This window comes from Chinchilla lanigera, unplaced genomic scaffold, assembly GCF_000276665.1.
Source record: "Chinchilla lanigera isolate Chin_1 unplaced genomic scaffold, ChiLan1.0 scaffold00034, whole genome shotgun sequence".
In the NCBI taxonomy this organism is placed as follows: domain Eukaryota; kingdom Metazoa; phylum Chordata; class Mammalia; order Rodentia; family Chinchillidae; genus Chinchilla; species Chinchilla lanigera.
The window spans coordinates 15,635,030-15,650,826 of record NW_004955435.1 but is presented as its reverse complement, the minus strand read 5'-3'; the positions used below and the strand labels follow the sequence as shown (position 1 = coordinate 15,650,826).

General features: G+C 35.8%; 1 long non-coding RNA gene across 2 annotated transcripts in view; it reads left to right on the top strand.

Annotated features, from left to right (window-relative positions):
* Nucleotides 1-664: 664 nt before the first annotated feature.
* Nucleotides 665-15,797, top strand: part of LOC102029993 — a 38,408-nt gene continuing 23,275 nt past the window's right edge. For both annotated transcript variants that reach the window (XR_261701.1, XR_001234848.1), the window contains exon 1: nt 665-764. This is a non-coding gene — a long non-coding RNA (uncharacterized LOC102029993). The remainder of the gene's footprint in view (nt 765-15,797) is intronic.

The window sequence follows — 15,797 nt, the reverse complement described above, 5'->3', positions numbered from 1 at the left end:
TCACGTCTTTATTATAGTAAAAACACATAACATTAAATTTACCATCTTTAACAATTTTTAGGTGTATGATCCAGCAGTATTAAATTTTGTGCAACAGATCCTAGAAATATTTTATCTTGCAAAACTGAAATTTCATACTAGGGAAACACTAATTTTCTCTCTTCTTCCCCAATTTTTATTCCACCCTTTTAAATCTGTATGTATCTTTATATTTAGAGGGTTTCTAATAGATATTTATAGTTTGGCCCTGTTGTTTTTTCAGTCCACTCTGATGCTTTTTTCTTTAAATTGGTATATTTAAGCCATTCATATTTAAAATGATTATTGATATAATTGGGTCAATATCTACTATGTTTGTAAACCTTTTATATTTATTGCCTTCCATTTAAAAAAAATCTATTCTTTTCTTGCCTTCCTAGTTTAAATTTAGCATTTTATATAATTCAATTTTCTCTGTGCTTATAATAAAAGTTATATTTATTTTTTAAAAGTTCTTTATAGTTACTGCTGTAGGAGATTAAAAATAGTGGAGTAAACACTGGCAGCAAAATATAACCTTTCTACGACCTGGACTTTAGACACCTGCAAAACATCAGCTTGGTAAAGAAAAAAAGTAGATCTCCAGCAACTAGGAGAGAGCTGACACAAAAACTAGAAAATAAGAAACGCTGGAAAAACTAAGTACTACACAGACAAAAGAATGAGGCAGTCTGCAAAACTAACCCCAGCACTTGGGGAAGGGGACTTGTCTCCCCTAATACACAGTAAGTATGGATTGGGTTGGTAGCTTGAGGGAGAAACAATGGAGCAGGCTGGCAGTGCTAGCCCTAAGAAAAGTCCACAGTTATTGTAAACTGCTGAAACATCTTGGAAATTTAACCTGTAAGTAACTCCTTCCACATGGCAGGATAGAGCTGGAGAAGAAATCCAGTGCAGTGCTTGTCATATTTGAGAGTTCTTAACCAGGAGCCAGTTTGGGAAGAGGTTAATTGTTTAGACTGAGCTACAAAGCAACTATACTTCTGGGGCACCCTACCATAGTGACTGGGTGGGAGATGGCCAGAGTAGACAGATGCAGAGAGGGTGCAGGTTAGACATAAGCCCCTTGGGAAATTTAAGCTCAGGAAGGACCCTAGGGTCCTGCACTCCATAGTGAGAAGCTAGGCCATTTGTGTGTGGCTTTCAGAAGTGGCTGGGTCTGAAAGTGCTGCCATTAAGTACAATGGACTGCTTGATTCCCCCCTTTCCTACCCTGCTACATCCAACATAAAGGTCAGTGATCCATTCGGTTTCCCCATCTGCCCCCATGATTGGGGTACACTTCAGCTTGAACGTTTGCCACCATCTGGACTGTACAGACCGAGGGCCTTTGGAGCAAGGTGGGAGCCACCTCACAAATCCACAGGCCATAAAGCTAGGCGTATAGGACAAACCTATAACTTGGGGTGTGCAAAGGGACAGAGAAACTAAGTGTGGCTGGAGTGAATACAGACTTAGGGGGATACCACTGACCAACCATGCCCAGCAGGAAAGGCAAGACAGGATTCAGCATTCGCAAAAATGTGAATGTGGGAATAAAATTGGTGGTAGTAGTGACCCATGATCCCTCCCCTGTATCTGGTGGATTAAAAATATGCAGCTCCTGGAAAGAAATCACTCAGTCAAAACCATGGAGGAATTTTTTGGACTTATTTCTTTCCCCTCCTCCTCCTCCTCCTCCTCCTCTTTCTTCCTTCTTTGAGGTTTTGCAGTTTTTTCTTTTCTTTCCTTTTCCTTGTATGTTCTTTTCTGTTACATTTATCTAATTCTATTGTTTATTTATTCTTTGATAGAACCCTTTGTCTCACTTTTCTTTCCTCCTCCTCCTATTTCTTTTATTTTTCAAATTTTACTTAAGTTCCCACTTCCTCACCCCTCATCTTTACTAGTATTACTATTAAGCTTTATCAGTATATAGCTATTTAGTTTACTATATGCTATTATTGTTGAATTCATTTCTATTTTTAATGGTGGTATAGTTGTTGCATTTACTAGATATTTACTGTATGTGAGTATGTGGTTTATATTTGTGTTTATATTATAATTACAGATCTTCTTTTTATTGTTAAGGTTGGTGCAGTGGTAGCTTTTATTGGCTCTTATGGTGCATCAACTTTCAGTTTGCCTTTGACGATATTATTGTTGATGATTTTAATGTTCTTGCTAGGGTAGCATAGTTGTTATTAATTGTTTTTTTCTGTATCTCAATACACGTCTAAACTGAATGATGGGCCAATTATCCTGTACTCTAGCCTCCCATATTAATGGAGGTAGTTAGATCTGGGGACAGAGAAGCCTGTAGTCACTCAGGCCGAGTGCATCATTGAAAAGCAGACACTAACTAAAGAGATCTCTCGACTAGCAATAACATCTTTGCACTATAATCGACCGTCAGTCTTCAACACATCCACACACACACACACACACACACACACACTAGAAAAGAAAACAATAAAATGCCTCCAAAAACTCCCAGCTCCTTCAGAGCTGATCCATGCGGCACTGATGAGCAGGAAATTGTAAGTCAAACAGTTGAATTATACAAAGTGATAAAAGAGGAAACAAAAAAGTTAATGAGGTGCTTATTGCACTTCCATTATAAACAGATGGGCTTAATAAACAAAATGATCAGTGAACTTACAGAAGACCTAATAAAAAGATAGCTGAGCTAAACAAAATGATACAAAGAATGAATTATCATCTTAGCAAAGAATTAGAATCCATGAAAATGTTCCAAACAGAAATCCAGATTAAAGATTTCTATTGAGAGTATGAGAAGCAGAAGTGACCAAAATGAAGAGTGTCAGAATTAGCAGATGCAAATATCTCATGTACTCAGAGATATTTTTAAAAACAACAAGAGAAGCTGGGCATGGTGGCACACTTCTGTAATCCCAGCATTCAGGAGGCTGAGGCAGGAGGATTGGTATGAGTTTGAGACCAGCATGGACTACCTACTGAGTTCAGTGCTATCCAGAACTCCATAGCAAAACTGTGTCTAAAAAAACAAAACAAAAACAAAAACAAAAACAAGAGATCAAGGAAAATGGATTCAATGGCTGCTAAATGACACAAACAAGATTAATCTAAGATTAATTAGAACAAGTAAAAAACACAGAAAGGATGAAGAATGGCATAAAACATCTATTTACAGAAGTCAGAACAGAGAAAATTCCAAGTATGGAGGAAGAATTTACCATATAGATGTTGAAATGAGGCATGTGGAACCCCCAAATAGCCATAATCAGAAAATAACTTCTCCACAGCACATCGTAGTCAAAAATTCCAGAAGTCCAACACAAGGACAGAATCATAAAAGCCATTAGAGAGAAGCAATGAATCATTTATGAAAGTAAACCCATTAGAATTACAGCAGATATCATAATCCAAACCTTAAAGGCCAGGAAAGCTTTGAGTGAAGTATTTCAAGCCCTAAAAGTAAACAACTTGCAACACAGACTGCAATATCATGCAAAACTACCTTGCAAAATTCCATGACAAAGAAAAAAAGCTACATTCCATGACAAAGAATACTTTAAGGAAGTCATGACTACTACACTAGCATTCCACATACACAAAAAATTCTTAAGGATATAAAAAGGCAATGAAATCAACATTGCTCAAAGTCTAGTGGGATGAATACATCAGGTAGAGTGAGCAGTTAAGCAGAAGAGGGAAAAATAAAATGAATTAGTGACAAGAAAATAATGTGATGATAGAAATGTTGTACTTTGCCTCTGGAAGGCTGAAGGAAACACAGCCACAGTCATCTGTTTTGACATAGCTTTTTCCAGGCTATGCTCTGTTCAGCAGAATGATGAGTTTTATCAAACAACTAACCCAACTGAAGAGGAAGCCAAAACCCCAGAGAAAAGCCAAAGTGACATAGTTGTTGCTATCAGTTGATTTTCTCCATGTGCCAGTATCTGGAATCAGGGATTCGTAAATCATACTGATCATTCCTGAAGAACTGGGTACTGGGCTAAATAGGCTGCAACCTTCCATCCCAAATAAATGGAGATAGTTGGATCCTGGGAAGGATAGCCATGCTTAAAGGACATCTCCATAAAGTAGACATTACTACAGAAAAGGTCTCTGTATTCATAATGAAGTTACCCATTATAATCGTTTGGCAAGCCTCAGCACAGAAAACAAACAAAAAACAGAAAGAAATATGAGAAAACAAGGCAAAACGCCTCCAAAATCTTCCAGTTCCCCCAAAGCAAATCCAGTGGGTGTTGAGGAGGGAATCAAAAGCCATAGAGACAAAATATCTGAAAGGATAAGAGTGAAGGTTAAAAAAATGAAAGAGATCAACAAGGTGTTTGGCAAACTCCAAGAAGATATAATTCAACAGCTAATGATCCTAGTGAAATAAATGATCAGTGAGTCTAGAGAAAACACTAATAAAAAACTAGATGAACTAAAGAAAGAGATGCAAATCATGCATTCCCAGCATAGAAAAGAATTGGAGTACATAAAAAGTTCCAAACTGAAAACGTAAGACTTAAAAAACTGTATTAAAAGTATGGGCAGCAAAAGCAAGCAATGTGAGGACAAAGTGCCCTGTAGTTGGTGATCAGTTAATGACAGACATTGTAAAAACAAGAGAAGGTAAAAAATGGACCCGAGAGCTGCTAGATGATACAAGGAAGACTAATCTAAAATTGAATGGAATTAATTCAAAATCAAAAGATAGCACAAAGGGTATAAAAAAACTCTTTACAGAAGTAATAGCAGAAACTTTCCAAACATGGAAAAAGAATTTAACACACAAATAAGTGAGACATCCCCAAATCTCATGATCAGAAAAGAACCACCTGAAGGAACATCATATTCAAATTACCAGAAATCCAACACAAGAACAAAATTTTAAAAGCTGTCAGAGAAAAATAATGAATCACTTATAAAGGAAAACCCATCAGAATTACAGCAGTCTTCTTATTACAAATCTGAAAGATAAAGAGAATTTGAAGTGAAGTGTTCTAAGCCCTAAAAGAAAATAACTTCCAATCCAGATTGATATATCATGAAAAATTATCTTTAAAATTTGATGGAGAAATAAGATATTTCCATGAGGAAGAGCACCTAACAAATTCATGACCACCAAATCAGCACTCCAAAAAATTCTCAAGAATATCCAATGAAGCTAACAATGCCAAAAAGGTTGACTAGAATAAATGCACAGGCAGTGTGAGCAATTAAATAAAAGTGAAAGAAAAGGAATCAGCAGCAGTGAAATAATACAATGATAGTAAAAAGCCAATATCTGCTGGTTACAACTATCAATATGAATAATCCCAATTTGCTAATCACCATAACATGAGTAATACACTATTTAATTAAGAAATACTATTATTATTGACACATGGAGTGAGCCATATGGAATTTGCAGGCAAGGTAATATTTAGAGCCTTAAAATGTTGGTACAGAGGAGTGGATGAAATGTAAACAGTGAAAATAGGTTCCTCTTCAGTGGGTACCAAAATATATGGGCAGGAAGTATGGATCATGACATGATCAGATGTATCACACCAATTGTCTTGGTTACTTTTCTCTTGTTGCTGAGACAAAATACCCAACGCCCAAAATGAAGGAAGGAAAGGTTTATTTAGCTTACAGTTTGTGGAAGTTTCAGTCCATACTTGGCTGGCTCCGAGGCAGAAGGTAGCAAAGCAACAAGAGCAAAGAGGGGGAATGGCAGCCGAACAGCAAAGCAGCCAGAGCAAAAGGGAGGAATGGCGGCAAGCAGCTTCTTTCCCTCCTTTACATTGTAAACAGGCTACCCCCACCTAAGGGGCGTGTAGCTCTCACATAATCTCCATGCCCTCCTCTTCCACAGGCTCAGGATGTATACAAAGTAAGCACCCTGGCTTCCTGCTGAGTCACTGAGCCAAACCTCTAGACTCCCCAAGTTGACACAATGTATCAACCATAGGACCAATCCATGTGAGCTTATCTATATGCTGATAGCTTCTGGTTCCAAGAATTGAGGAAAGAAAGGAATAGCTAAATGTCATAAGACTTTTAAAAGAGATAAAAATAGGTGACAGAAGAAAGACATAATAAAGGTTCAATAAGACCAGGATTTCAATAAGGGAGAGCTGCCATTTAATTAAAAGGTTAACTATAATTCCAGGTTGAATTGGACTGTAACACCACCAGATTATTGAGTCTCTAATTTTCTAGGGTTAGGTTATAAGCAAGATGAATAAATAACAGAAAATTTAGTAGGCCAACACGAATTCCGCCCCAAATCTACGTCACCTCCTATGGGCACCCATGGATTCTCGAGCAGATACAAAAATATTAGGTTTAGGAAGGTGACTGCCAGACACAGAGGAACCTAGGATTCTGGAAGTATTAACGAAAGCTTGATGACAGGCCTCTTCAGCATGGTTAAGGCTAATGAAAATATGATTCATATACCACTGAGCCTGAGTGGGAATATAGTTGTTACGGGAAGTAACATTACCGATTATATTTAGAGGGAATTCTTCAGCCAAAAATACCACTCATGAAGTAGTAAATGCCATCCAGTAGAGTATCCAGTGTGACCATAATTTTTATCATAATTCCTGAAAGAGTTAGGAGGTTGCAGCAAGGCTCTGCCAGCATCAAATATATCCTTGGAGAAGAGGCGAGGGTCAGGGTCCCCCCAGTGGACTATATCAAAAACAGGAGACGTAAGTATATGTGTCCCAAACGTCATGCCACTTGTTTTGGTATGTAATTAAACAAAAGCAGATAAATCCTTTTAACTTTGACATCTTAGAGTTACAGACGACTTCTGTTACCATTGCCAGGAAGACGTTTTCTGGGGTGGAAGGGATGTCGGCTTTTTGTAGCATCTGTTCAGCTTGTGTGGTGAGCTGTTAATTTCTCCCCAGGTAGGTTCCAAGGACTGTGTTGTAGAGGGTAACAGATCCATTCTCCCCACCTTGTTGTCCATCCCGGGAGAGGAAGCACCAGCACTTATAGCCTGGGGATGGGGTTGCTTCTCATCCGGTAATAAAACAGATGCACACCCCCTCCCCTGAATTAGCAACTCCACAAGGCCCAGCCCTTGTGGGCTAGATAAGGTCTATCTTTCTGTGGGAATAAAATGTTTTCCCACTGCTATGAAGTTGTCTGAGTCACAACTTTAAAAATTTAAAGAAAAGAGTTCTTTACATAATTGTTCCTGTAAGTAAAATCTCTCTTATCATAGCCCCTCTTTTTGTTTTAATAATTGAGTTTTAAATAGTAAATTTTTGCCCCAGAGGGTGACTGATAGATCAAGAATAAAAGGCTGTGTGGTGGCCCTTTGATCCTCTGAGCTGATGCAGGTTAAAGGAAATCTGCTTTGGCATGGGGTTCTAGAGCCGTCAAGTCCTGCACAGTAGGTATGAACAGAGAAAGGAATATATTTAGAGTTGCCAAATGATCTGCAGTGAGTCACATCCAGTCCATTTGCCAAATTTTATTGCCTTTTAAACCATGGGATTGATTCTTGTCTGAGAAGTAGATTTTATCAATCATCATTGTCTTAGAAATTGAATCCCTGTAGACTGTTAACAGAGAGCAATTATAAAGTGTCATAGAGAAAACTTGAGATCAAGAGCAACATAATATATTAGCATAACAATCACGATGACATTATATTGGAACTATTAGGTCTTATTATTATCTCTGAAACATTTAAATGTTTATTTTAGCCTAGAATAAATTTTAGTTAATTATCTTTATCTACAAGATTTTTTTGCTGTTTGTTTGTAGTGCAGGCTGGTCTTAAACTCACTATGTAGCTCAGGCTGGCCTCAACTCGTAGTGATCCTCTTGCCTCAGCCTCCCTGAGTGCTGGGATTACAGGCATGTGCTACCATGCCCAGCCTAGTTACAAGATATTAAATTACATAAATTTTTACCTAAATTTGTTATCTTTTAATTGAATGTCATTTGAGGAGAATATACTTGTCTATAGACGTACTTTATAGGTTATTAACCTCCAACATTTTAATTTCTAGAGAGACATTGTCTAGACTGCACAGTGTTTGGGTATCTTTAACTGTTATAACATAATTACATAACAATTACATAAACACAAATATTCACATCCTTTGGCGGGTTTGCTCATTGTGGACTGACATGCACATTTCATCACAAATAGCTGAAACAAAAGGGAAGGCCAGATGCTTGAGTCTAAAAAAATTATCACCATAAGTCACCAGTGTGAAGATTTTTTTGTTGTTTGTTTTATACCTTTGAAGGCCTGTACCCTTGGGAAGCACAAATATAAAATCATATACCATGAGGTTAGCAATAGCTGGTATCAGAGCTATATAGAAATCTTTTTATATATTTTGTTTTTACTTTTAAGACCAATTTTAGACTCCTTTAACTGGTTTTATAAGGTATAACTATATTGACAAAAATGAAAGACATTTTTACAGCTCTGATAAGTTTTGGAAACAGTGTTAATGATCACAAAGAGACTTATTACCCAATATACAAGTGTATCTCATTTCTACAATAATGAAAATTTTTGTTTAGTCAACGCCAATAAATGTAGATCAACTTTAAATGTCAGGACCAAATTTAAAGAGTTGTCAAATTTTGATCATTCTATATGTTTAAGGTCTAAACATGTATTGTATAAAAGAGAGCACTGATTAGTTTGTATATATGATGTTTAACTTCATAAGTTTAACCTTGATGCTTAGACTTATAGCACAGCTTGTTTTTAGATGTACACACACAAACATACAAACACACACATACACACATGCAGCCACATATGTTATGCCATAAACTAAGATATTAGCTGCTTATTTAAACAATCATGAAGTGATTATTGAACATATTTTATAGATTAGCATTTAAATACTTGTTAGCTTTTACAACTCAGTTAGTAACCAAAACCCTAACAAGGAGAACATAAACATTTTAGTAAAAGATAGAACCTTTGTTTTTAAATTTAATTTTGTAAGTATAACAAAGAGCATCTTGATATTTTTAGAAAACTACGTTTTAGATGTAGAAAACTTAATCTTTCATTCATAGCTCAAAATAATTACTTTAGATGACCCATCATAACAGATAACGCTTATTTAAAGCTGTGTATATTTTATAATCTTTGACCAAGAAAACTCTTAAATTATGGTACACAGACAGTAATAGACATTGCATTTTAAAACTGATTTTTAATATTATCTTGGTTACCTCAGAACCTGGATGGAAATATATTACCAACTTGAGAGAGATTTCTTACTCTTACCAGCTGATTTACATTATCCTACTGTTAAGCTATGTGAACCATAAGCATTTGAAATAATGTCTTGAGTATTTATCTATAAGCCAACTTAATTAGAACTTTTGGAGGATAATTATACTTAAAAGTTAACACACATATTAACCTAAATCATATATAACCTTTATGTTATCACACTTTAAGGTTAGGTAAGTCTCAACTCTATCAGTGTTTATCTGGTAATATTTGAAATAAATTGGCTTCCCTGAAAACCTATAAAATGATCTTTCCATGGAAATCTCAAAAAGAACCCCAAAAAAGTAAAAATAAAAAGAAATTGTTGAACTCAAAGAATGTTTTTAAATTAAGCAGCCTCAAGTGCCTCAACAAACACATAAAACAGACAGATGGACACATAAACACCCAAAACAATGGTCTTTAAACCAGAATGCATGCTAGATATAGTGGCCAAGTGAGCTACATTAATCTCTTTGTAGTTTTTAGATTTGTACCCGTAAGCAGAGTAGTCAGAACTTTTAGAATAGGTTGTTAATTAGCAGAGATCTCTTGTAATAAGAGACAGAAAGACAAAACCCTTTTACACCTATGAAAGCAAAGACTTACTAAGAAGGGATTTACATTGGTCGTTTATCTTATTGGAATAGACCTGTTTCTGTTTAAAACTGTTAATAAACTCAAAAGAGTCCCTAGGAATATTTTTTTGTTTTATCAATAATGTATCTATGCTGTAAAAACCAGCTAGTCTGTCTCCTGAAGCAGTACTCCTAAAGGGCAAGGGAAGCGAAAGGAGTTTCTACCCTTTCTGCCTAAGGGCAGAAAGACTGACAAATTTGAACTAAAACACAATTATTTTTAGAGAGTCCAGATTAATTTTTTTTTTTTTTTTTAAGAATATGGCCCAAAGATAAGTAAAGGTCAGCTTCACTCTGGAAGAATCCCAGGGAGGGAGAAATCTGATCCCAAAGGTAGCAGCCACAGAGAAATGAATGGCTCTGGAGCATGAGAACCAAATCCTAACTATCTCAAGGACAGAAAGACAACCAAAACTAAAAACATTTTTAGAGTGGATATCAAGTCCTTAGCAAAACGTATCTGTAAAGACAAAAGCTATGATTAACTCCAACTGCATAGTCAAACAGAAAACCAACAATCAAAGAATTCATATGGCTGCTTTTTAACTTTTTAAAGAGAGAATAACAGAAAGAGAAAATTATAGGAAGGATTGGAGATGTTCCTTAAAGCTTTATGGTTTGGGGCTCATATATGTGTGTGCTTCAGCCTTTATAATAAATACTGATGGTTCTTTTCCCTGATAAATTTGCCCCAGTTTAGCATAACTTGCTGCCTTGACTTTTGCTCTCCTTAGCTTTCTGTCTTTTTCTTTTCTATTTTTATTATTTTCTTTTCCTACTTTTTCCTAGTTTTTTGTAAAACAAGTCCAATTGACATATGGCATTGTAATTTTAGAGCTGCCTCTCTCACCCCTCTCCTGTTCCCCTAGGGATAGGTGGTAGAAGGGGGCGTTCAGAGAGAGTTGAGGGAGGAGAAGCTATTTTAGGGGAATTTCCTTTGTTTGATCAGATTGAATAGTGACCTTGCAGAGATGCCAGATGGCATGGTATGGAGCTTTTACAGGACCTAATGACTGTCTAAAGTTTTGGCCTGCATATTCCCAATCCTTCACCTCCATGCTGTCCTCCAGAGAAAACCATAGACATTGTCATCATCTAACTATGAATAATTCAGTAAGTTGAGGTTCAGAAACTTTACATCCAGATGTCTTTAAGAGACATTGTAAATGTTGCTTGAGTTGTTTTTCCTCTTTGGGTAAAGTTTGATCCATACCATATGAACAAAAGTAAAATAGCAAAAAGAAGAACAAATGAGCTGTGTCTGTTCACTTAGCAATTAGACAGTTAAAATACGTCTGGACTGGTCATTCTAACCGGCGACCTCACCTAGACATACCAGTCTATTCTGTGGCCACCTTTGTCCCCTTACCTTATGGGAATGTGAAGTTGGATGTCCTTTTTCCTTTTCCAGGGTTTGAGAGGCCAATCCTCTTGTGCTGAGTTGCATCAACTTATTCCTCACACGGGGCACTACTTGTCACAGTACGTGACCATGGCATGGTGTAAAGGATGAAAGAATACTTGGATCAATGTCCAATACAAAGTCCGAAAGGGTTCAGAGGGGATGCCCTTAACTGAAACCCCTCGGCATGAGAGTCTCATAAAAGACAGCTCCGAACTAAAGCTCTGTGGCCTGTTATCGATAGAACCAGGAAGCAAGGATCAAAGACAAAAGGTAGGCATCTGGGCAGGAACTCATGTAGAAGACAGGGGAAGCACATGGGACAGTCAGGGTGGTCTCTTCAATGACTCACTTTGGGACTAATTTAAATGATAAAGGAGTATGGGGAGGACAAAACCCAGAGAATTTATTCTTTAAGGCAGTGATCGCTGACCAGTGCCCCCCCAAACTACTCCACAAACCTGTATGCCAATGAATTGGCGAACTCAGAAGAAATGGAGAGATTCCAAGATACATATAAATTACCAAAGTGGAACCAAGAAGACTTAAAAGTACTGAATAATCCAATAGCAGGCAATGAAATTATAGGGGTAATAAAAAACCTAATAACTAAGAAAAGCCTGCACCTGGTGGATTCACTGCCAAATTTTATAAGAACTTCAGAGAAGATCAAATCCAATATTCCTCAAATTTCTTAGTGCAACTGAGAGGGAAAGAGTACTCTCAAAGTCATTCCTGGAAGCTAGCATTACCCTGACTCCAAAACCAGACAAGGATCCAAGCATAAGTAGGAAATATAGGCCAATCTCCCTAATGAACACAGATACAAAAACTTCACCAAAATACTGGCAAACAAGATGCAGTGAATCATCAAAAAATCATTCTCTATGACCAAGTAGGCTTCATCCTACGGATGCAAGGATTGTTCAACATCTGCAAATCAGTAAGTGCAATTCATTGCATATAGATAAGCAAGGACAACACTCACATGATCACCTTATTAGATGCAAAGAAAGCCTTTGACAAAATCCAACATCCACTCATGATTAAAGCCAGGAAGAAAATAGGTATAGAAGGACTTTATCTCAGTCTAATAAAAGCCATTTGTAACAAACCTACTCTTTCATCATACTAAATAGGGAAAACCTGAATGTCTTCCTTTTAAAATCAGGAACAAGACTCCTGTTTAACATGTCCTCCAAACATTAGGTACAGCAAACAGGCAAGAGAAAGAAATAAAGGCAAATGAATAGGAAAGAAGAAATCAAAGTATCATTATTTGCAGAGAACAAAATCATCTACTTACAAAACCCAAAAATCCACTGAAAGACTCCTAGAATTAAAGCCAAATTCAGCAATGTAGCAAGATACAAAATCAACACACAAAGATCAATAGCACCCAAATATAATAATAATGGACTTACTGAGAAAGAAATTAGGAAAACAATACCATTCGTAGTAGCATTAAGAAAAATTAAATGCTGAGGAATTAACCTAATCAAGGAAGTGAAAGATCTTTTCAATGAAAATTACAACACTCTGAAAAAGATTGAGAAGGCCATCAGAAAATGGACACTTATCCCCTGTTCCTGGATAAAACCAATATAGTCAAAATGGCTATCCTTCCAAAACTGCTTAATAGATTTAATGCCATCCCAATCAAAAGACGGATAACATTCCTCACAGATCTAGAGAAAACAGTCCAAAAGTTCATACAGAGTGAAGAAACCAAGAATATCAAAACCAATTCTAGTTGGGTAGCAATAGCAAAGCAGAAACCATCACAATCTCAGATTTGAAATTATATTACAAAGCTACAGTGATAAAAACAACATGATTCTGGCACACAAATGGAATGTGGATCCATAGAACAGAATAAAGGAAGCAGAAAATCCCCAATATGTTCAACTATTTGATTTTTGACAAAGGGAACAAAAGCATACATTGGAGTAGTGGAATAATAAATAAATAAATGGTAGTGGAAAAATAAATGGTACTGGAAAAATTGGATATCTACATGCAAAAGATTGAATCTATACTGATACATCTCACCTTATATTAAACTAAAATCAAATTTGATCAAAGCTCTAAATAATCTGCTGGATGATAAAATAGATAAAACTCTTGAAGGCATAGGTGTAGGCAGGGACTTTCTGAACAGAACCCCAGTGACACAAGAAATAATGCTAAGAATCAACAAATAGGATCATATCAAATTTAAAAGCTTCTCTGCATATCAAAGGAAATAACCAACAGAATGAAGAGAAAAATCTACAGAATCAAAATAAAAATTTTTTGCCAGATAGAGAACTAATATCTAGAATATGTAAAACCTCAAAAAATTTACCTTTCTATAACAGATGCAAAAAATTAAAAAATCAATAAAAAATGGACATCTGATATGATTAGATACCTCTCAGAAGAAGTACAGATGGTCCATAAATATATGAAAAATGTTCAACATCACTGGACACTAGAGATGGACAAATTAAAACAACACTTAGATACCATATCACTCCAGAAAAAAAGGCACCATCAAAAAATCAAATAATAACAAATGCTGATGAGGCTGTGGGGAAAAAGGAACAGTTCTACATTGTTGGTGGGAATGTAAAATAGTACAAGCACTGCAGAAATCAGTGTGGAGGTTCCTCAGAAAACTAAAAATAGAAATTCCATTTCACCCAGGTATTTCCCTTCTAGAAATCTTCCCAAAGGAGTAAAATACATCATATTACAGGGTTATGCACATAGCTGTATTTATGGCATTACAATTTATAGTAGTTAAATCTTGAAAATAGCTTGAAAATAGCATGTATGCCCATCAACAAATGAATGAATACAGAAAATATGATATTTATACACAGTGGAACAGTATTCTGTCATAAAGAAGGATAAACTTGAAGCGTTTATTAGGTAAATGGGTGCATCTCAAGACCACAAGTGAAACAAATCAGACAAACAGCTTAAATATTGCATAGTTGCTCTTATAAGAGAAGCCCAAAATATAAATAAAGAGCAGAATAAAAGATAGATAATAGGAAGTGGGAAGATCTCTTTTATGAGGAAAGGGAAAGAGATGAATGGGGAAAAGAAGGTAGGAAAAAATTTTTATAAAGAGAATTGAAGAAAAAAATGGAAATTGAACTTTTTCAAATGGGAAGGCAATCAGAAGTCAGAGATAGCTGGGAAGCACAGGAGAAGGAGATGAAAAAGAATTAAGATGTGTTATGTACATGTACAAACACCCCATAGTAAATGTAATCATTATGCACTGCAAACATATACTAATAAAATACATATTAAAAACATAAGTCAATATCTTTCAGTAATAACTCTGAATGTGAATGTTTTCCACTCCCCAATCAAAGGACACAGATCGGCAAATTGGGTCAAAAAACAAAACCCAATGGTATGCTGTATACAAGAAACATACTTAATCCAAAAAATTTCAAAGATTAAAAATCAAAGGATGGACAATAATATTCCATACAGTGGGAGCCTGAAAACAAGTAGGAGTAGCTATCCTATTTTAGACAAAGTATCTTTCTGGCCAAAACTACTCAGAAGTGGCAAAGAAAGTCACTATATATTGGTTAAGGGAACAGTTCAACAAGAGGTAACAGTTATAAATATATGTCCACAAAACACTGGCACACCCAACTTCATAAAACAAACACTACTTGACATGAAAGATCAGATAAACATTGACACAATTGTAGTTGGAACGGCAATAACCAATTATTATGAATAGGCTATTAGGCAAAAATTAATAAAGAAATAGAGTTGAATCATACCTTTGAACAACTGTACTTAATAGATATCTACAGAGCATTCTACTGAATAAGATCAAAGTACATTCTTCTTAGTAGCACACAGAACTCCCTCCAAAATCGACTACATACTAGCCCAGAACAAAATTAGAAATCAATAATAAAACAAACTACGGAAATTATGCAAACGCATGGATATTAAATAGTATGGTCTTGAATGATCCATGTGCCACAGAAGAAAGAGAGGAAGACATTAGTTCCTAAAATCAAATATTAATGCCAGTACAACATACTGGATCTATGCAACACAGTTAAGTAGTCCTAAGAAGGAATTATATAGCTGTGAATGCCCTCATCTAAAAAACAGAACAAACCCAAATAAATAACCTAACAATATATTTCATGGCCCTAGAAAAATAAGAATAATCCAAATCCAAAGCTAGTTCAAGAAAGGAAATTATAAAGATCAGAGTTCAATTTAATGAAATTGAGTAAAAAACGCCCAAAGAATCAATGAATTGAACAGCTAGTTCTTTGATAAGCAAAATAGACAAACACTTAGCTAATCTTACCAAAAAGAGGAAAGAAAAGACATTAGAAACAAACAAGGCAGCATCACAATGGACATCACTGAAATCCTGAACTAAGTGACAGACTATACTTGAATGAATTGGAGGATTCAGAAAAAAAAAAAAAAAAAA